The sequence below is a fragment of the Macaca mulatta genome, chromosome X, assembly GCF_049350105.2.
Source record: "Macaca mulatta isolate MMU2019108-1 chromosome X, T2T-MMU8v2.0, whole genome shotgun sequence".
Lineage (NCBI taxonomy): Eukaryota > Metazoa > Chordata > Mammalia > Primates > Cercopithecidae > Macaca > Macaca mulatta.
Window position 1 is genome coordinate 154,705,957 of NC_133426.1, and position 23,828 is coordinate 154,729,784.

At 39.7% G+C, this 23,828-nt stretch overlaps 1 pseudogene; it reads left to right on the forward strand.

Moving 5' to 3' along the window:
• Positions 1 to 22,550: 22,550 nt before the first annotated feature.
• LOC700527 (ribosomal protein uL30-like pseudogene) lies at positions 22,551 to 23,300 on the forward strand (annotated as a pseudogene).
• The last annotated feature ends 528 nt before the right edge of the window (positions 23,301 to 23,828 follow it).

Genomic DNA, 23,828 nt, shown 5'->3' on the forward strand with positions numbered 1-23,828 from the left:
TTATTTATCTGAAGCCCAGCTCAAGACCCAAGATCGGTATGTTCTGAGATGTCTTTCTGATCCTGACACCATTCTCATGTTTTAGTGTTTATCTTTGGAACTTATAATTCCTTTCCTTTTTTTTTTCCCCATTGCCATGACCTCAATTACCGACACTTTCTAATCTTTCTAGAATTCATTTATGCCCATTGCAAGCTTTTAAGGACAAGGTCTATTTCCTTGTTAAACCTTATCATCCATTCATTCATTCAAAGCATCTGTTGAGTGCCTGATCTGTTCTAGGTATTTGTTTAATCTATAGATTTATTGCTTTCAGAAAGAGAAGCACAGAAAACATATTTATTAATAGCATCTTAGTCTGTCCAGGCTGCTATAACAAAATACCATAAACTAGGTAGCTACTGAACAACAGAAATTTATTTATCATAGTTCTGGGAGCTAAGAAGTCCAAGAACAATGGACCCACAGATTCAGCATCCAGTGAGAGCCCACTTTCTGGCACCTTCTAGCTATTTCCTCATATGGCAGGAGGGGCTGGCTAGTTCTCTGAGGTTTCTTTAATAAGGACACTAATCCCAATCATGAGGGCCCTGCCTTCATGACCTAATCATGTCTCCAAAGGCTCCACCTCCTAATACCATCACCTTGGGGGTTAGGGTCTCAACATATGAATTATGGGGCGACACAAACATTCAGACCAGAGCAGTCAGATATCTTTTTAAAAAGAATGAAAGAGGACAATGTTTAATATTCTTGATGCTGACACAGTGCAATTTTATTTTAGGACTGATAGTTGGTCTAGCCTAACTGAATTGGCTTTTTCCAGCTCTTTTTGCACAGCCTCAAATTTAGCCTTCTGATACCTTTTCAACTGACAAGGAAGTTAGCTGTTCTTGCTAAAGGTCATCATCATTACAGGCTGCTGTAGTTTATTGCTCTTAACCTGGGAGAATTCCCTTTAAGAGGTTCAATTTTCATAAAGTCTTTTCTGGTTTTTTGGAGCAGCCATAATTTAGTGCCCCCAATTAATTGAGGGAGCTAAAATTTCATACATAGTTAACTACATCTTCAATCAGTATTTGGTGCCTAGAAAATAAGTCCCCAGTGGACATTTTCCCCTGCAAGTCATGTTGCACTGAAAAATTGGTGCCTGTTCACAGACTGTTTCTCTTTCAAATGTTCAAGTTCAGCAATGATAGCAGTCAGCTAAGTAGAGAGTGTTTCTGAGAAAACGAGTGCTCAATGCTGCTCTGGGGTATCTGACAAAGAAATGGAAGTGACTTTAACTTCCTCCAAGTAGATGAGTCAATAGTTACATTATTCACTCTTCAACCCATGCTAAATAAATGAGGGTCCCCAAGAAGCTATACATTCTCTTCCAACGGGTTGTTACTGTTGCGTAGAAGCAGTTACTCAACCCAGTTGCTGTCAGGACCTCACCGATTACAGATGGTTTAGATATGGCAGCTCACCCTGTACCCTCCTCCAAATCCCTGGAAGAAACATCTCTGAAAGGTTTGCACAGATTTCTGACTGGGATGAACACTTCAGCAAATGGACAGAGTCCTGTCCCTTCGGAGGAGTCAGGAGTCCCTTTTGGAGTCAGGAGGTCTGGGCTCTGGACTCAACTCTGCCATTGATTCCTTGTGTGAGCTTTCACATGTCTTTTCCCCAAATCCTGCATCTGTTTCCCCCACTCCAGATCTTTGATTGTTGCCTGCTATCACTACACGTTGCAGGAGAATTGAAAACAGGTATCTACTCAACAAATGTCCATAGCAGAATTATTCATAATAGTCCAAAAATAGAAAAAACCCAAATGTCCATCAACTGGTGAATGAATAATCAAAATGCAGCATGTCCATATAATAAAAACTTATTCAACCAATAAACAGGAATGAAGTACTGATACATGCTTTGGTAAAAATTAACCTTGAATACATTATGTTAATTATGCTCATTGAAAGAAGCCAGAAACAGAAGGCCACAAACTGTATGATTCCATTTATATCAAATGTCCAGAATAGACAAATATATAGACACTGAAAGGAGATCAATGGTTGTCAGAGGCTGGGGGAGGGGGAATGGAGAATGGCTTCTTAATGAGTATGGGGTTTCCTTTTGGGGGTGATGAAGATGTTCTTGAATTTGTTAGTGGTGAGAGTTATACAACCTTGTGAATATACTGAAAACCACTGAATCATGCACTTTGAAATAAAAGAATCACCATAATAGTTTGTTTGAATTATGGATTCCAATCAAGAGTGGAGACCAGATCATCTATATTTTTAACAAGTGGCCAGGTAACTCTAACGGTCAGACAAGTTTATAATGACTTTTTTCTAAGGGCCCTATCCAGTCTCTATTATCTGACTTCTTGCTGTTCAGATTATTCTTTTGTTCATCCATGCACCATTCACTGTGCACTTGAATAAATGTATCAGACAGCTCATGGTTAAGATATGTGGAATAGATAGGTCTCACCCTAGTGAAACATACATCTAGTGCTTTGGTTACACGAAATGTTTCTAAATGCCTTTTAAATTTTAATTCACATTCTATCAAACAACCAAACAAACTACCATAGAGAGCTCAGCACATCTACTTAATAAAACATTTTTTAGATGGAAAAGGAGAATCATGATGTTGAGGAGTAGCTTCTCACCAAATTACCCTTTTTAGAGCTAGTCCTGCAGGGTCTATGAGTAACTTCCAGAATCCCTTTGGTTAAATTAATAACCAAGACACTCGATGGTCTTTTGGAGCACAATAACATGGAAGACTCCACACTGAGACATCATTTCTGTGGCAGCTCTAGTCCATGGCAACACAGAAGGCTGAACACATTCAAGGTTTAGGGGAAAGCCTTTCTAACTCATGAATAGGAGGGGGCCTCACAGCAGATGCCTCTCTTGGCACTAGGAAAAAAGGCTGCTTCTCACACTGTCACTTGCTGTCATAAAGCCTTGAAAATTCTGTGATTGGCCTTGAAAAAGAAATGAAACCACTATACAATGGTGTGATTGAAATTTCAAAAAGGGTGCCACACTAATTAGTACTTATGATTTGGAGACAAATTGCTTGAAATGATGCTGATGTTTTTGAATGCAATAGAAAAATGTATATTCTCAATCAAGAGTAGGCTCTTGAAAAGATTTTTTTTTTAATTGAAAACAAATAGGAGTGTTCATAAAAAGAGGTAGCAGAGCAAGATTCTCCCATACACACTTTTAGAATTGTGGCAAATCCTGCCACTGCCTATCTTTTCTGTGTTCAGGGAGCTCCAGTGTCTTCAAAGTGGTCTCTTCATATGAAGAGGAATGAGATTTGAGGAGGAGGGAAGAATGAGGCAACCAAATAATTCACTTTCCTGCAAAAATATTTCTACTTTGGATAGAGATAGAGAACAGCATCCATTTTTTAAAACTAGAATGCTGGGAGCTTCATGAGACTCTTTTGTTCAAGCCTCCAGGCCTCTTAGTACAACTAGGTGGGGCACACCTGGAACAGAAAGCCCTATGTGGGGACTTCTGCCTATCTGGCTGGCTGCAGTAGATACTCCCACTTACTTCTCTCCTTCGCTCTTTTTTCTCCCCTCATCTATCCTCTTCCCTTTCTGTCTGTCACCCTTTGTCTACCCTGCCTCAGACTTTGTTCTAGGTTCTATGAAACCAGAGATAAGTTAGCCTTGTTCTTGTCCTAAGGGAGCTCACAGCTAGTAGGGGGACACAGACAGCAGACATATGAACACCAGGCCAAAAAAAATCCCGTTTTCAGAGGTGTGCATAGGAGGGAGCAAGTACTGGTAGCTTTGCTCGGTAGTGATATGGCAGAGTAGATGGGCAGGGGCCAGCAAGGTTTCCCTGGGGAGAGGAGAACAGATGCTATGATTTCCTGCAGAAGAGAGGTACATTTTCAATGCAAAGGGCTTTGACCAGTCTACATGTTTGTGGGAAAGTAGGAGGAAGCCACATGAAGCCTGGACCTTTAGGTGTTTGGATGTGCCTTTTCAGGATGGTGGGGTACAAAGGCTGCTGACTTCCTGATTTCCACTGGGGATGCCTTGTTTGTCTTTTCCACATCTGGCCCTGCAATTTTGCTATTTAGTCACAGCAAACATGCTGTGGGTATTCTTGTGGGAAATTTATTAAATATTTCAAACTAAATGTGGTTAGTGGAGGATTACAGAACACTTACTTTGGTTAAGGGCAGGGGAGAATCTTTTTTTTTTTTTTTTTTTTAAGGAAAAGGCTACCCTGATTATCAGAACCCCATGAAATAAAATAAGGGCACCTGTTTCCTTCCTCGGAGGAGATACTTTTTAAAAGGTAAGACCCCTTCCAGATTTCTAAGGGCTCCCAGGTTCTTGGATGCTTATGAAATAAATGTTATTTTCAGGATAGAATGTGCCTGCTAAAAATCACAGACCAAGAAGGCATCTCTCTGCCTACTAAATACTTGGGCTGTGGTGTGGTGGACGTGACATACTAGAATTTCAGGATGGGAGACGCTCTTTCCTTCTTTCTTTTGTGCTTTGGTACATAACAGTGCTGGGGAGCTTGGTTATTCATGCACCAGTCTTGTGACAAGAAGATCATGCATGGTAGTAACCTACATTTGAGAGCTTACCCCAAGGGTGGCTTAGAGTTTAGATTGATTAATATTTGTTCAGATATTATCTAATGGAATCCTTCATTTTGTAGAATGGGGAAAATCAGAGAAGGACAAGCCCTGTAATGTTTCTTTATGGAATGAGGCTGTCCAATAGGTCTTTTATGTCTAGTTTAAGTTTACCACACATCATCACTTATATATACATTATTATTTTCCTCTTTAGCGTATAAAATCTAAAGAAATCAGCCATGAGATATTGTAAGTAATCTGGTGATGAGAAAAACAGAGACATATTGCTTATTTCTCACTTTTTTCTCATGTTACTGAATGCCCTTCCCTTCTCTAGTTGTTTCCTTGCGATTTTGTGCCACAGTTTAGCACTGCACATGTCCTAATTCTGCAATACGGTTTGTTGAGTATCTCTAGGCGTGGAGCATAGAGCTGAAATAAAAAGTATTTTTAGGCCATAGTTAACTCCTGCTTGCTCATGCACAGAGATGTAGTGCTGAATAGGACATGGGCTTTGGAGGCAGCAGAAGTTGCATAAGAACCACAGTCTTGCCCTACAGGTAACAAATACAGAGCAGCTGCCATTTTTCACTTATTAGGTAAGTGAACTTGAATAACATGTTTAACTTTTCCAAACCGTGGTTTTGTCATCTGTAAAATGGGAATAATCACTCCCATGCTCAAACCCCTGTACTGTCTTCCAATCACACTCAGAATAATATCCCAGGCCTTTACCATGACCCTAGGCAGGGTTTGCAAACTATCCTGAAGAGAAGAATCACCCAGAGTTTTTGTTAAAACTTCAATTTTGTGCCAAAAGACATCTCCTTTATGCCACGTTGTAGTCCTCTTCTTCCAGTCCCTTGGTCACTTCCCCTAGTTTCTTTTTTTCTCCTTTGATGATTTTAGCTCCTGGATCACTGTCACTCTCTCAAATACTAGTGTTGTATTAATTATTGGTGATTTCAATATCGACGTGGACAAAATTCAAACACCTTGGCCTCTCAGTTCCTTGACTTCCTCCTCTTCTCTTGTGACCTTGTTCTCTACCCTCTCAGCCAGTCACTCCCGTGGCATACTTTAGCTCTTCTCATTACCAATAACTACAACCCCCACAACCTCAATGTCACATATCCTGTTCTCTTTCCACCACTTCCCATCTTTCTGGCTCATTCCATCTAATGCTCTATCTCCAGTCATCCCTTCAACCATGGCGGACTGTACAATCGATTGATCCTACAAACGTTTCACTCTGATGTCCCCTCTTCTCTCCTTAATTGCATGGACAAACATTTTAATTGCTTCCTATACATAGCCTCAACTCCCCTGCACCCCTTTCACTTTGTTTAGCAAAACCACAATCTCAGTTAAATCTGTCTCTCTGCCTACTTTGCACTGTACTTGTGCAGTCAGTCATGACTGGGAAAAAACCCATAACTATGCTGGCTGGTATCACTCTGAATTCATGACCAGGAACCTCAAGTGGACCCTTAACGCTGCTCAGCAATTGTGCAAGGTTTGCCAGGTTCTTCTACTCTCCCATTCTCCAAGACGACTATTACATATCTTTTTCTACTAATCAAGCTTCCACCTCCGCCTTTCCATATTCATTTTCAGCTGATAAACATGCTTCCTATTATTCACTGAGAAAATTGAAGCAATCAGAACGGTTTACTCACATTCTTTCCACTGTATCTACCAACCTGCCTTCCTTCCTGCTAACTGAATGAGCAGTTAGTGCTCAATCTAATGGTCAGTTCATTGTCCTTATCTTATTGGACCTAGCAACAGCTTATTGACACAGTTGACCATTCCTATCTCTGGGACACCCCCAAGCTCTTGGATTACCTTCTACTTCACTGGCTGCTCCCCACCAATCTTAAACTCCTTTGCTGGCTCCTCCTCACCTCTCCATTCTCTAAACACTGGAGTTGCAAAGTCAGTCCCTAGACTTTTCTGTCTATACTTATTTCCTTGGTGATCTCATCCAGTTTCATAGATTTAAATATCATCTATTTGCTGACAACTCTCAAATTTATATCTGCAATCCAGACTTGACCATCCTGTATAAAAACAATGCAGTTTATCTGCAGCCACAGCACTGGCAATTCCACTTATTGGGTTATGTTTTGTTTGTTCTTTAGCATGTAGCTATATCTAGTGTACGATGTCATTGTTTAAAAGCCATAATCTTGCTCTGTCATCCAGGATGGAGTTCAGTAGTGCAATTACAGCTCACTGGAACCTCAAACTCCTGAGCTTAAGTAATCCTCCTGCCTAAGCCTCCAGAGTAGCTGGGACTACAGGTGTGTACCATCACACCCGGCTATATAATTTTTAAAGATGTTTATTTTCTGTCTTCCCCTATTAGAACATAAGCTTCACTGGGACAGTTTATTTTCTGTCTTCCCCTATTAGAACATAAGCTCTATCGAGAACATAAGCTCTTTTGTTTGTGTGTGGGTTTTTTTTTTTTTTATGTTGTATTCCTAGTGTCTAAAATGGTACTTTCCATGTAGTAGGTGATGAGACTATTAAATCAGAATTTCCAAGGAAAAGCCCTGGCAATTTGTGTATTTGGCATGGGTCCAAGGCGATTGGCTTATATTGGAGAAGTTGGGTGAGAGAGTTCTGGCCTAATGAAACTTTTCATTGTCTGCCCCCTCCTAATCTGCTTGACCTAATTTTAGCTACTCTCTGTACTGCCCATGTTGTTTTACCACACTGGTCTTTTCATGATTCTTATAACGTGCCAAATATCTTCTGACCCCAGGACCTTTGCACTTGCTATTCTCCCTGCCTGGAATATTCTTTGTATGACTTTCTCTATCAGCTTATTAAGGACAATATTTAGTTTGTATGGTTTAATTTGGTTTATTCAGGACTGATAAATATTCAGGGCTGTGCTTGAAACACCCTCCAAGAGGTCTTTCCTGCTCCCATGATTCTCAATCCTCTACCTTTTTTCATAGCACTTAGCGCTACCTGGAATTAGATAATACGTTTTTGTTTGTTTGTTTTGTTTTTGTCTGTCTGGATTACTATGTGAAAGTAATGATAGCTAACACTTGACACCTGCCAGATACTATTAAAAGTAATTTGCATATAATAATTGTTTTAATCTTTACAACAACTCCAATGTTGAAATTTTACCATATCCATTTTGTAGACATAGAAAACTGAGGCACATGGAGATTAAGTAACTAGCCCAAGGTCATACCAGCAGTAAGTAGTACAGTTTGTGAATCTGGCTCCTGAGTTTGCCTCTTTTTAGATAAAGAGGTTTGTCTATTTTCTTTAACATTGTATCTCCAGGGCTTAAAACAGTGCTAGGCACATAGTGAGTGTTCAATAATAGTTAAGTGTTGAATCACTATCGCTTGTATTAGTCTTTTAGGGCTGCTATAACAAAATACTGTTTTGTTTTGATTTTTTAAATACATCAGACTGGGTGTCTTATACATCAGAAATTTATTTTCTCACAGTTCTGGAGACCAGAAATTCAAGATCAAAGCGTTTGTAGGTTTGGTCTCTCTTGAGGCCTCTCTTCTTAAATTTACAGATGGCCACCTTCTGTCTGCATCTTCACATGGCCTTCCCTCTGTGTGTGTCTGTGTCCTAATCTTGTCGTTTTATCAAGACACCAGTCCTTTTGGAATAGGGTCCCACCCTTAAGGCTTCATTTAACCTTAATCACCTCTTTAAAATCCCTATCTTTAATTATACTCACATTTGGCATTAAGGTTTCAACCTATGAATTCGGGGAGAGGTATAATTCAGTCCATAACAGGCTGAAGTTCAGTTCCTAGAGAATCAGGATACCAAAATCAGAGTTGCTGCCAAAGACCAGACATGCCAGGGAAGAGAGAAACTCATGTGCCATGTACTCCATTGGTTTTCAAACTCGTGTGTGTGTGTGTGTGTGTGTGTGTGTGTGTGTGTGTGTGTCTGAACTCCTTTCTCAAAAGAAATCTTCCATCTTCTATGGAAGCCTATTATAGCAAGCATGGAAACAAGGGTTCACTGTTGGGAGCTGAGGTGGAAGGCTGGGTTGACCCCAAGCACTCACTGGGGAACCACAGACCCCCGAGGTCTCCTGACCAAATTTCAGCACCTCACTTTACATGAAACACTTTTGAATCTATAAAGGAGCTAGAACACTCTCTACATTCCCCATGTCTAGCAACAGACTTGACCTCAGCTCAAAGAGAAAGCCAGAATGTCTAGTTCAGCATTCATGGGCTCCAGCAGAAAGCCTGGAAGCTTTGGCAGCAGGGAACCAGGCCAGGCCTTAAACCAAGAGAGTTTAAGTTTTAGGTGGCCATCACAACTATACCAGGTGTAGTTGGAGGCTCAACTTCATCCCAATCAAAATAATGACCATGCTGCTGCTGCCTTTGTATTATTGGCAACTCATCATTTTAAATGAGAGGTTTAGGCTGTTTGAATGAGACAAAATCCTGCAGTTAAAGTTCTCTGATTGTATAGATCTATATCGCCTTCCTTCTAAAGCACTGAAACTGTTGAAAACACTATAAATCACTCCCAAGTGCCTTAATTCAAATATTATTTCAGTATGCAAATTACAGTCATAAAGCATAATGAAGCACATTTCAATATCAAGTACAAAAGTCAGCACATAAATATAAAATAGGAGTGAATGAATGTGGTCAACGTTTTATTTTATAAATGCAATTTGCCTCCTGAAGCCTTTGAAGAGCTTTGGACCAATACGTGGAGAGTCCAGCTGAATTCGATAACCAGGAATTTTCTTTTTCTTTTCCTTTCTTTTTTTTGCCCAGGCTGGAGTGCAATGGTGCCATCTCAGCTCACTGCAACCTCCGCCTCCTGGGTTCAAGCGATTCTCCTGCCTCAGCCTCTCGAGTAGCTGGGATTACAGGCATGTGCCACCATGCCTGGCTAATTTTTGTATTTTTAGTAGAGACGGGGTTTCTCCATGTTGGTCAGGCTGGTCTTGAACGCCCAACCTCAGGTGATCCACCCGCCTTGGCCCCCCAAAGGACTGGGATTACAGGCGTGAGCCACCACGCCTGGACAGGAATTTTATTTTTCTAATTATGAAGGAGGCAAGAATATGAATGTATGTGGGTGTGTGTGTGCATGTGTGTGTGTGTGCACGTGCATGCACCTGTGTGTGTGTGTGTAATTTTGTATTGTTTTCCATATTTCTCCATACTATCCTATTTTTAAAAAATTATACTTTAAGTTCTAGGGTACATGTGCACAATGTGCAGGTTTGTGACGTATGTATATATGTGCCACGTTGGTGTGCTGTACCCATTAACTCATCATTTACATTAGGTATATCTCCTAATGCTATCCCTCCCCCCTGTCCCCTCCCCACAATAGGCCCCAGTGTGTGATGCTCCCCTTCCTGTGTCCAAGTGATCTCATTGTTCAGTTCCCACCTATGAGTGAGAACATGCGTTATTTGGTTTTCTGTTCTTGCAATAGTTTGCTGAGAATGATGGTTTCCAGCTGCATCCACGTCCCTACAAAGGACACGAACTCATCCTTTTTCATGGCTGCATAGTATTCCATGGTGTATATGTGCCACATTTTCTTAATCCAGTCTGTCACTATCCTATTTTTAAGTAAGCTGTCTAGCTTGGCCATTCCTTGCCTCAAGGATTTTTTCAGGTTTGAAGTCAAATATATGCCCTGGACCACCTTACTGGAAGGACTATAAAGATGGAAGAACTCAGGGGAATGGCTACAAGGGTCATGTGGAAGAGATGCCTTACTGAAGAGTCAGGGCCTCCAGTAACAGAGCTATAGCCCTGAAGGGCCCATGAGGACTGAGAAGAACCAGCTTCATGACCTGGAGTTCTCCTCAATGCTTTGGTGTTGTCTAAGTCCCTGGGGTTTTTGTATAATCACAGGTGTGGTAGAGTCCCCACCAATGACTAAGTTTAGATAGCCTACCATTCCAAAAGTATAGGACCTCAGAAGTACAGTTAATATGGTTTAAACAGGATGTGTATGTGTGTGTGTGTGTGGGGGGGTATATATTATATATAATATATATGACATATATATGTATTTTATATATATATATATAAAATATATATGATATTTCTTTGACTTCAACCCAAACTTGTGTCCAGCCCAGAACATAAATGAGAATGAAGGCCTCATCTTTGTCAAATGCCTTGCTTCTGCTCTTTTCTTCCTTCTTAACAGTTGTATCCCATTACATCTTTTAAATTACATAGATAATATGAGAGTACATTCTTGTTAAATAAGATTCTGAAATTTCAATTGCTTCAGTCAAGATCCAGTTCAAGATTTCTATTTTGAAAGAGGTCTTTCCCATCCTTATTTCTGTCTAATGACTTAACTCTGTCTTATTAGAACTTCAGATATTAGTTTGTTTCCTATAACCAGGACTCATTATTGATCATTTAAAACTATTCCAGAGTTTCATTTATGTAAATTTTATCTGAGTAGATTACATTTCTCAGGGGAAAGGGTTATATAAGGGCCTTTATTTCTTTGATAAAACTCATGCTTAATTCAGGCTGGGCACGGTGGCTCACACCTGTAATCCCAGCACTTTGGGGGGCCGAGGCAGGCGGATCACAAGTTCAGGAGATCGAGTTCATCCTGGCTAACATGGTGCAACCCCATCTCTACTAAAAATACAAAAAATTAGCTGGGCGTGGTGGCAGGCACCTGTAGTCCCAGCTACTTGGGAGGCTGAGGCAGAAGAATGGCGTGAACCCAGGAGGCAGAGCTAGCAGTGAACCGAGATCGTGCCACTGCACTCCAGCCTGGGTGACAGAGCAAGACTCCATCTCAAAAAAACAAACAAACAAAACAACCATGCTCAATTCAATGAATCAAAGCATTTGCAGAGTGCCAAATTCTGTGCCAAACAATGTATCAGGGATTTTTAAATTAATGAACAGATTAATTTTGGAAGGAGAAGGTTCAGACCAGATTTAGAAGAGAAACTCGAAGACATAAGCACTGAAGCTGCATAACCTACACTGACCTTGCAGTCACTCCCTTTGCACTTGGTTATGAAAGATTCTATGGTTCTCAGCTTTAGGAAAACTACACTTATCCCTGCACCATTCTCTATCTTTTTCTATTTGTCTGAAACCAATTCTCTGTACATTGTTAAAGACAGCCCTATCCATTAAGAAATGTATCTTCACTCGTTACTCTAGTGTATTGTTTGGGTCAGCCTCTCTAGTATAGATTTTCTCAAAATGTGGCCCAGTCCTCTAGGGTGATTGATAGAATGCAGATTCCTGGGCCAAGTAATAGACATTCAAAATAATATTTGTGATGGGCCTGAAAATCTGTATCATAACTTATCCACCCCAAGTGATTCTGAAGCACAGCAGTACCCGAGAGCCGTATCTCCAGTACCTCTGCGGCCACTGTGGTGAATTCCATCTTGGTTCTCAGTGTCTTCACTTCAGCCCATCTTCCTTAATCACATAGAGAAGACTGTCTCCTCTTTTTGAATGGCTCTCTCTAGTTTGAAAAATCAGTTCTTGCTTAGATGCAAAGCAGATCTGCCTAACAAAAACTGAGCTTAGTGGCCAACCCAGTCAATCATTTGTATAACCATTTCTATTGTCCAACTTTTGGCAATTCTCCACTAATTCCAGAACCTAGATATCTTCAGGGGCATGGTCTTCCATAAACTTTCATAATTTGAGCTATATCATAATACTTTAAATGAACATTAGTAGTGATATAGGCAACAATTCCACCAATGAAAAAGGAAGTTATGTGTATATTCAAAGTGATGTACACACACAGAAGCTGTTTCCCACATACTCAAAATATTAAACATGTGTATTAATTCCAGTGGTATTTATTGTTCTTTTTATGTGCTAGATGCTATGCTAGGCAAAGGCTAAAAATTATTAAGAAATAATTTTCATCTCAATAGAGTTTAACAATGACCTAGGTGTTAAGACTTTCAATTGAGCAATTCTTACGTGTGGTCTGTATCTTCCCATTCTAGAGAAAGTGGTCAGGGGAACCTCTAGCTTTTTATTGGTGTTTGGCTGCTCAGCTTCCAACGGAGAAGGGTGAAAATGAAAGAAACCACTTATTAAGCCAATATTTAATGAACACCAGGCACTGTTCAGGGTCCTGGGGACACAATGGAAACGAAAACAGGCATGGTTATTGCTGTCTTGGAACTGACAATCTAGTGGCAGATACAGGCAATAAATAATTAAATGAACAGATGAAAGTCATATTGTGAAATGCATAAACTCAGTGAAATGTCATAATATATTCTAGGGTGGGGCGGGGTAAAGCAAAGATAAAGAAAAGTAGATGGATTCAAGATATACTTTTGAAGTAGAGCTATCTAAGTTTGCTGATAGTTTGGATGTGGTGGCATAAAAGACCAAAAGTAATCAATGATAACTCCTAGATTTCTGACTTATGCAACTGAGTGGATGATGGTGCTATTTATTGGTATGAGAAAGACAAGGCGTATAATATTGATGGTATATGTGCTGAGGACCTAAAAGCTCTAAATTAGATACGTTTTAATTGACATGTTCTATGAGAAATGCAAGAGTATATTTTGACATGTAAGCATAAAATTCAGGGAAGGGCCAGAGCTGGACATATAACATTGGTAGTCATCAGCCTAGATGTAGGCTAATTTAAAATTCCTGGGAAGAGAATATGGATAGAGAAGAAACAGAAACCAAAAGCTTAATTTTTTTTTTTTTGAAGAGACACTCAAACTCACTAGTTATCTAGGAAATATAAATTAAAACAAGAATGAGATCATCCAGTGGACAAGAAGACTCACAAAAGTGAAAAATGCCAAGTTTCGGTAGGGATGTAGCATCAAGGAGCCCTCATGTACTGTTGTTGGCAAGTGGAGACTGGAGCAGCCATTCTAGTGGGCAACCTGGTAGTAATCACTCAAATTAAACACCCACTCCATGACATAACAATCCAGTTCCTGGGATTGTAGCTCAAAGGAATATTCACAAAGGATTGTAGCTCAAAGGAATATTCACATGGGCCAAATGGGGAACATAAGCAAGGATGTTCATGGAAATGTTGACAATCGAAAGGTGGTGGTGAGTTGGAGATAATTTGTGCCTCTCCAACTGAAGGAGAGAATGGACAGGCTCTGGCGTGAGTACTATGCAATGCTCAGTAATGGACCAAAGGGATCTAACTACTGCTCAGTAAAAAAAAAGCCTGCCACATATTATGCAATGCCATTTATGTAAGTTAAAATATATGCGTACAGGTAACTATGTGAAATGATGGGTATGCTAATCAACTTGATTGTGGTAATCATTTCACAATGTATACATATACCAAATATGTTATACACTGTAAATAAATATAATTTTTTATTTGGCAATTATATCTCAGTGAAACTGGAGAAAAACACGCATACGAAATGACTCTCTGTTTCATAAGAACAGCTACAAACAAAAGGACATACACTGATTATATGAGAATGGTTATCCATGAGGCCAAAGGGAAATGGAATTGGGAGTTGGTGATGAGCGGGAACAGATACATAAATAAAACAAGAGAAGGACCTTGTACAGTCCAATTATAAGGACCATGATTTGAGAACTAATAAAACCCAATACACTTGAGGTTCAAATCAAAAGGAGAGAGATGAGAAAAGCAGGTACCAGACTGAAGAGCACCAGCATTTAGAGGTCGGGTGAGGTAAAAACCTGAGTCCACCAGGTAGGCTTTGTGTGCACCATACCCTCAGACTAGATGCAAGATGTATTCACATATTTGTTTCCTGCCTGACCTCAGAGGATTCTCTCTTCTTGTTGTCAGGAATACTCAGGTTTCTCTCTTCTTCTTGTCAAGAACTTCAATACTCCCCCACCTCAGCAAAGGTTTTGTAAGTTTTAACACTGGAGATATACGACACATAATTCAGAATAACCATTTCTGATTTGTTTCAGAAGATACTTTCCTTCAACTATTTAAGAATAAAGGGGGCGACAAAAAATATACTGTGCCTCAGTTTTCTCAGATATGAAATGGTGATCATTTGGTTTTCATCAACTTGTGCCTGGTCTATATTGTCAGCCTCCTAACTGATTTCCTCTCCTGAAAGTTCTCCTCCCGTCCTCCCTTTACATTGCCACAATGATATTTATAAAAATAAAATGGGATCAAGTTGTTTCCCTCATTAAAAGTGTTGCATGACTCACCAATGTCTTCAGAAAAATATCCCCTGCCAGGAGCAAGGCAGTATGATGTTGGAAGAAACTCAGGGGTTTTGGGGTTAGACGAACAACTTGAAAATTATCTATATGACCTTAAGCTAGTTACTGCACCTCTGAGTTTAGTTTCTATACCTGTAAAATATGGACAATAATTCTCACCTTACAGGGCAGTGGTTCTCACGATTTAGTATGTATTAGAATCACCTGGAGAGCTTGTTAAAATAGAGTGCTGAGACCCACCCCCAGAGCTTCTGATTCTTTAGGTCTGGGATGGACTTAAGAATCTGCATTTCTAACAAGTTCCCAGGTGATGCTGATGTTACTGGGCACTTGACTACACTTACAGAACCATTATTACAGGGTATTGCGAGGACAAGAGATTATGCATGTCGAGAGCCTCCCTACTATGCTGTCTGTAAATGAAAGTTGCTATTGTTTCTTTCATGTCCCTCCAACCACTTGGTCTCTACTTCTGCAGTTTCATTGCCCATCACCAGCCTGCACACATCCTGTGTGCCAACCACAGCAAACCACTCACTGTTCCCTGAACCTCCGGTGTAGTTTTGCCCTTGGGGACCTATGCCTGTGCTTGTCTTTCTTCCAAGAAGGTCCCCGCCCCTCCTCCCACCTATACCACCACCACACTTTGGAAGAATTTCCTCCTCTTCAAGGCCCAGCTCAAATGCCCAGGAAGTTTCTGTACATCTTCTTCAGTTGAAATTAATTGCTCATTCCTACAACACTTCATCCATCTATTTGTTTATTTATTCTTTTTGTAAATATTTATTGAGTATGTGCTAGGCTCTGTGTTGGCTGCTGGGAATGAAATGTTGAACAAAACCAGATATTATCCGTGTTTCAAAGGAACTCAAAGTCTTTGAGGGGAAAAGAATTGTTCCTCAAATAAATACAAATGAAAGTAAAATTACAATACCGACAAGCAAATAAAAGAGGGAAGAACAGGCTGCTTTGAGCACTTTTAACAGAAAAAGATTTATAGAGGATTAAAATTCCCCTTTTTCTATATGAATTGTTGAACTCTGTAAGGTTAGAATGGAGGAACAATACAAAAATGACTTGGGTTTGCATAGTGCTTTTTATAATGAACTTATTTTCTGGCACATTGTGGAGATAATTTCATTAATTCTCATAATAGCATGATGTGCAATCTCACAGCTAACACATATTGAGCACATACTAACTTCATGCAAGTGTTCTAGCTAATATCAGGGGCTGTCAAAATAAATGAAGTATGGCTCCTACTCTCAAATTGCTAACACCCCAGTGGGAAAGGTTATATTGCACACAAGTCTCAAACCCAAGGCATGGGGAAAAAGTATAGAAAAAGGCATAATCATCTAGTTCTCTCCTCCCCCACCAGAATGCAGATAGTGACACTTTCTCCCTTGTGTACCAGTGTTGCCCAGGATCAAGAACAGTGTCTGGTGTATGATGGACAAGTGATATCTGTTAGGTGAATGAACACATCCCCACACTCAATGTGCCTGTTTAGGCTTCCATCATAATTGCCCTATACTGTTACAACCTGACCTTCCTGGCTTCAGCCATGCCACCTTCAAGCCATTCCCCTTACCACAGCAAAAACAACAACAACAAAACCCACCACCGGGCAACTCACAACTCTTCTATCTCCTATTTAAAGCCTGCCAGTGTTCCCTCTGCTTTTGAGAAAAGTCCATTATGTCTCTTGTGGGCTGTGAGGCCCTTTGTGATCTGGGTCTGGTGTATATCTTCTGCCTAAGCTGCTGTCCATCTTCTGCCTCAGCTTCTGTCCGGCAGTACTGCCCCCCCGCCACCACCCTCCACAATGTGGTCCAGCAAGAGTGTGATGCTTGTGGTTCCTTGAATGTGCCAAACTCTTTCTCCTCTGGAAACTTCATCCCTCACTTCTGTTCCCACTGCCCACTGCTGATAAATATAAGCTAAAAGTTAAATTTCCCAATTTTGAGATAACCTGCTAATAACTTTCTTATATCCTTTCTTATATCCTCAGCTTTCTATCTGAGGGTGGGAGGATGAAGTTAATGATTAATGATGATTAACAATTGGGATAGAATTCCAATGATTTTACAGAACAATTGTAGTTCCTGACCTAACAACCTTATTCTCAAATTAATTTTGGATAAATATGTGATTGTTTAATGAGCGAACACAACAGCTTCCATAGGAGATCAGGTAAAGTAATAGTGGCCTGCCCTTAAAAGCAAGCTCCCCTATTTTGTTAATCAATGAGGGACTAACAGTGTTGTTGCCTGTGGCTCTGCTAGGAACAGACCACATCTGCACATTTTAGTTTTCCTGATTTACAAATTTAAAATCAATGTGTCCTTATGAACACATAGACACTGGATGGGTCTGCCCCATAGATCCAAAGCATAGTGTAAAGAAAGACAAACTGAAGGCCATAGTCCACTCACATGGCTGCTCCTCAAGGGAAGGCTACAGTCTCTTAGGAAAGTCTGCATCCTCTTCCTGACATGTTGTTGACTGTTAACACCTGGTCTTTCAGTGTCATTAGAAGAAACGTCATTAAAATATTGTGGCACTTCTGCTTTTAGTAGAACTAGAAAGCCGTGAAGCATGCAAACAGAGCATGAAAATGAAACACACCAAGGATGGTTATGAAACTTTTTCAGACCCAACAAAAGTTTTACTTCAGTCCACATTTTGGTTTTGGTGGGAGTCCACATGATTTCCTTCACTTAAAGTGGTAGATCCATGTCTGTTTTCTAACTAACCTCTTCTTGGTTACATGGTTAACTGGCCTCCACAGAGCCAACTTGGGCAATTCTGACAAGGTCAGGCAGTGGAAATGTCCAGGCATAGATAGACCTCTGGTGCCCATTGCCCATTCAAAAAAGTCAAAATGTGAAGGCTGACTTATAGACTTCTGAGCAAATGTTCAGTGAGCTGAAACACCCTGGGAGACCATGACTTTATCCTATGAGGATCCTCAGGCACAAATCAGTTTGTCCTATAATATAGTTGTATGCCTATCTTCTCCACAAGTGTGTGTGTCTCTGTAAGGTGAGAGTTCTGATCAATCTTTTCTCTGTCTTTCAAACTCCCTTTATTCCCTCCCCCATCTCTCTCCTGAACACAAGTATAGCTTCTGGCACAGTGCCTTACAGGACTTCAGGAAATTTCTTCAATCAAAAAATATCTTATGCTCATATTTGTGAGACTCAGCTATGCTGGCCTCTCACCACAGTTCAATCCATGTTAGGTATAGAGTAGAATGCCCTAAACAGTTCTCTGGAACCTCACCCTTCTGGGGGCTTAATACTGAATTTCCAGAAGACTTCCCAAAGCACAGGCTCTGAATCCAATAGAGTAGGGAGGTTTATAAATAGTAAATTTATGCCTTTTTCTGCTAGAAGTTGCTTTTCATTTAATTAGTGAAAAAAAATCAGTGTTACTGTTTTTCTTACTTTCTTTTAATGATAAAAATATAACCATCATGTTATCCTTTTATAAGTATATTGCTGATTACATATGCTGATTCTTAGTTTTTCTACTCTTTGTCATACCTGGATCCTATTTATGAACTTAATTCATCTGAAAAAGAAATCACCCCTGCCATTTCTCAGTTCCTGCTTTTCTCACAGGACACATAAGTTCCTGGATACATCCAGGCAAGACCTGAAAGTATAGGATGTTCCAGGACTGTAAATAATGCTAGGAAATCATTCTGCCCCAGCCCATGGGGACAAGTAACAGAAACCCTGGACACTGCCGTTCTGGTAAGCTGCTGGCAGTTGAAATGTACATAACATTCTGTTCTCTCTGTTTCTAAGAAAGGAGTTATAAATATGAAAGGGCAAACTAAAACATTTGGATGCTTAGATAACTGTATCTCTGATGAGAATCTATGCTGTCTAAAAGTAGGCTAGGAACTGATTAAATGAAAAGGTCCTAGAGATTCCCATTCAAGAACCCTGGAATGACAACATGAGTAATTTTAATCTTAACTATTTATTGTTGCTCTGGATACCAAAGGCTGTTAGTAAAAACTAACACAACAGATTTCTAAATAATAAAGTTGAGAAATTGTTGGCTCAGGTCTGAGCTGATGGTTCCTATTCTGACTGGGTCCCTTTCCAGTGAAAATCATTTGTCATTTTTCAGTCTTCCATTTTCTCTAGCCAAATGTCTTGGAGTGATCCGTGAAGCCTTTCACACTCCACATCCAAACCATTAGGAAATCTTATGGACTTTACCCTCCAAATTATGTGTAGAATCTGACCATTTCTAACTGACTCCAGTCCTAACTACCCCAATTTAAACCACAATTTACTCTCACCTGGATGATAAATAGCCTCTTTGATCTATGGGTTTATACATTTTATCAAAATTGAAAATTAATTGGCTATTAATTTATCAAATAGTTTTTCTTCCCTCTCTCTTTTCTCTTTTGCGGACTTCAATTACGCATGTATTAGGGCACTTGAAGTTGTCCCACAGTTCGCTGACACTGCTTATTTTATTTATTTATTTTTAATTCCTTTGTCTCTGGATTTCATTTTGGACACTTCCTATTTATATATCTAACAAATTTATTATTTTTTTTCATGCGATGCCTAATCTGCTGTTAATCCAAAATCCAGGTTACATTTTATTTTAGTCATCATCATTTTCATCTATAGAATTTCAATTTGAATCTTTTTGTATTTTCCATCTTTACTATGTTCAGTCTTTCCTCTAGCTTCTTGAGCATATGGAATATATTTTTAATATTTTTACCTACTAGTTCTATCATCTGTGTTAATTCTGGGTCAGTTTCAATCGATTGAAGTTTTTCTTTATTATAGGGGGTATTTTTCTCCTTCCTTGGATGTCTGATAATTTTGGATGGGATGCCAGACTTTGTGACTTTTTTTTTTTTAGCTTATAGGATATTGTACATTTTTATTTTCCTATGGATATTAGTGAGCTTTATACTGAGACATAATTGCATTCCAACTTTTTGGGGGGCTAAATTTGTGGTCACTAACCTTCATGGTACCCATAACCTTGCTACTAGACAACTTGCATTACTGTGGAGTTTGGTACTTAGAAACAACTATCTACAAACTGCCCCATGAGATCTCCTTTGATTTTCATATATAATGCTCGTTTGTCACTTTTCACATCTTGAGTTGGGAAGTTTTATACTGCTGTCGACACTAAGTCTTCCCTAAGACTCACAACAGTAAGTCCTCACTTAATGTCATTGATCAGTTCTTGGAAACTAACTTTAAGTGAAATGACATAAAGCAGATTTTCAAGTAACATAATTTCCTTCAACATCGTTTTCTTGCAATGTTGCTTTTAAAAATTTGTTTTGTTATACATCATTTCACTTGAAGTCAGTTTCCAAGAACCTATTGAAAATGTTAAGTGAGAACTTGCTACACTTTACTTATCTTCTTTCCATCTTTGCTTTTCCCCCACCTTGTTATACCCATTCCCACCCCGGCCCACTGTCCTTACAATTGTTTGGGGCCCTGGCCTATGATTGGTAATAAGTGTTGCTAAGGGCCTTCTAGATTTACACTCAGTGATACTGTACATGTAGGCATCTGATAGCCCCCTAATGGCCCAATAACGTCAGGAGTATCCTTTTCAATTAGAAAATTTAAGGCATCATTAAACAAACAAAAAACTTGATGTGGACATGTTAATACAAAGAACATGATTACAAGCAGGATTTTCCAAATTTCTAGTGAATCTATTTTGCTTGCTTCCAATGCATCTATAATATAGCATGATCAGTATTTTTAGTATGAATTACAACTTAAATACATGTCATTTTCAAGTAGATGCAGATCATGTTTGTTAGGGGAGGAATAAATGATGACAAATGGAATTGGACCATAGCATTTCCTGAATCCAGACTATTGAAATCTGCTCTAAAGTGTTAAGAATTAGGTGGTACAAACGTATTCCCTCTTGAAAAGCTTTTGTTGTATAATTTCTATGTGGGGGAAAAAAAGAAGGATAGATGACAGCTAATATATTTTTGTAAATGAAAACAGCATCTAGAGTCTGCCTGAGGAGAAATTGTCTATGAAGATCATATTTCTGAATAAAAACAGGATTTCCTTTGTGGTTTAATTCAATGAGCAATTATGGTAAAACATGATTAACTCAGATATACTCATTTTCAATATGTGATCTTTTGGACACAGTGGACAGAAGGTTACTTTTGTCTAGAAAATTTCTTCTTATTTTTCTTAAAGATAATTCTTATCACTGCAATTCGTTTGGCCATTATCCATAACTTTGTCTTATTAGGTCCCCATCCTTCTTTGTCCTGTTATGCTTGTCACCATCCCAGCTACCCACACTTCCCTGCAGTTCATCTGTGGCTCATCTTCTGATCCTGATCTCACAAAGCAGAAATCCCATGAATTAACTGGGTAATTATCCTTTACCTGTGCATAGCACTTCGCACTTTATAAAAAATTTTATTTTTGTATTTCACTTAATCTTCATAAAAGGCTATTTTTCATACCCCATTTTACAGATATAAATATTGAGGTTCAATGTAGCAGTCATTAATACTGTTCACCACATGTTTCTATTTCTCCCCCTCCTATACAGATGCTAAGATGGCATTTCCTGGCTTCTTTTTGGTTTTGTGGAGCCAGATGACTGATAACAATGAGTGGTTAGTGGCAGTAACATGTACCACTTCTGGGCAGAGCAATTAATTGTCAATATCATACCCTCCAGAGCTCTCTTTTCTGTTTGCCGTAGGGACTGCCAATGTTTGCTGTAGTAGCTGCTAAGTGATTACAATGGAAATGGAACATGAACTATGCTGGTATTTCCAAAAATGTCTTTGAGCTAAAAGAGTTAATTTTCTGTACCACTGTTTGTCCAAGTCGCTAAATATTAAGGTGCACTGTGAATCTGCAGGAACAAATAGTATGCAAAATTTTCCAAAATTATTTTACTAGAAAAAAATGCTATCTTTTCTTGTATAAGAACTTGCAGCATTAGCATTCTGCAGAATACACTTTGGGAAGACTTGTACTAGACCCTCCTTCTGCTTCTGTTCATGCATGTTCCTTCATCTTCCTCAGGTTAAAGGCCTTGGTTAGAGATGTGGTTAGGGAAGTTTGGTGGAGCTCTAGAGGGAAATTAGAATTAGATCGAAGATCACTTACCAGCAAGATCAGCATGAGCTAGGCAGAGGGTGGTGGCCATTGAGAGTATCTAAAGAAGCAAGTCCAAGGCGAGCTGTGGGTCCAAGCCCAGTGTGAATAGTGAAGATGAAAAAAAGGGCAGTTGCCTAGGGAAAGGGACAGTCAAATGAGCCTCCAAAGGACATGGATGGTGGAAGAATCCATATATGAGACAGACTGCTGACCAGGAAGTGAGCATGGGAAAGGTAGAGATACAGCCTTACTAACAGCTGCTATAACAATTATTAAATCTTACAGAGAACTCACTAAGTGCTAGGTACTTTGGTTAGCACTGTTTACATTTTTCTCAATCCTGCAGGCATTATTAGTATCCCCACTTCATAGGTGTGGGACTTACACAGTGTTACACAAACATTAAGAAAGCAAGTTGGGATTTGTATCCATATCAGCTCAATTTCAAACACCATGTTTGTAGCCACTATTCTCTACTGCCTCTTTATAGCTCATGAAGCCCAGCTCTTAAGAAATACTTTTTGCATGTAGCTGCAACACTAGAAAGATGGCAGAGCAAGAGCAAAGAAAAATCCCTTTGGTTCCAGAAAATCTCCTGAAAAAGAGGAAGACTTATCAAGCCCTCAAAGCCACCCAGGCAAAGCAGGCACTTTTGGCAAAGTAGGAGCAGAGGAAAGGAAAAGGGCTTAGGTTTAAGCCACTGGAATAATTCCTACATGATTCCTGGTGGCAGAAATGTGACAAGGTGCATCTCAGACAACTAGAAGTGAAACCTCATGACTTGGAATTGCCAGATAAATATTCCTTGGCCTTTGTTGTATGCATCGAAAGGATTGATGACATGAGATTACTGCTGCAGATCATTGCAAGACTTCGCCTAAAGAAAATTTTTAGTGGTGTGTTTGCAAAAATCAACCCCCAGAACCTAAAAATGATGCATATAGTGGAAACTTATGTGACCTGGGGATTTCCAAATCTGAAGTCTGTCCGGGAACTCATTTTGAAACATGGACAATCCATGGTCAAGAATAAGATCATCCCTCTGACAGACAACACAGTGATTGAGGAGCACCTGGGGAAGGTTGGTGTCATTTGCTTGGAAGACCTCATTTATGAATTTGCCTTCCCAGGGAAGCATTTCCAGGAGATCTTATGGTTCTTGTGCCCTTTCCACCTCTCAGTGGCCTGTCATGCTACCAAAAATAGAGTGGGCTTTCTCAAGGAGATGAGCACACCTGGCTATCGGGGTGAATGCATCAATCAGCTCATCCACCAGCTGAACTAGACCCAGGTGCCAAACTGCAGTAAATTTTTATCAATGAGGTGGAAGCATGTGTTTTTGTTTTTTGGGAATTTTTATCAAGTATCTTCAGAGAAGATTATTTCCTGCTTTATCTTCAAAAACTAGAAAGGAGGGGTCAAAGAAAAGACAGTAGCTTATGTTCATAGCAAGCACCTCTCATCACGGCCCAGTTCCAAGGAAAAATTCCCAGCGTTTTCTGCATTGTGGCTGCCACCTTGTCTGAAATCAGCACATTCCATGGAGGAAGGAGTCCTGCTTTGTTGCATCTTCTATCCTAGGGTTTAATGTTGGTAAATGAGTAGCTCAAGCATTTGTATAAGGCTTCCTAAGACTCCTGCAGCAATCGACCAAGCCCAGGGACATAACTGAATCTGGAGATTCCTGGGGCCTTGTTTTGAAAAAGACTTGAAATACACATAGGAAGAAAGGCACAAAAACAAATATCCACTTGTCTCTGAAAAAAAAGAAAGAAGAAAGGAAGGAAGGAAGGAAGGAAGAAAGAAAGAAAGA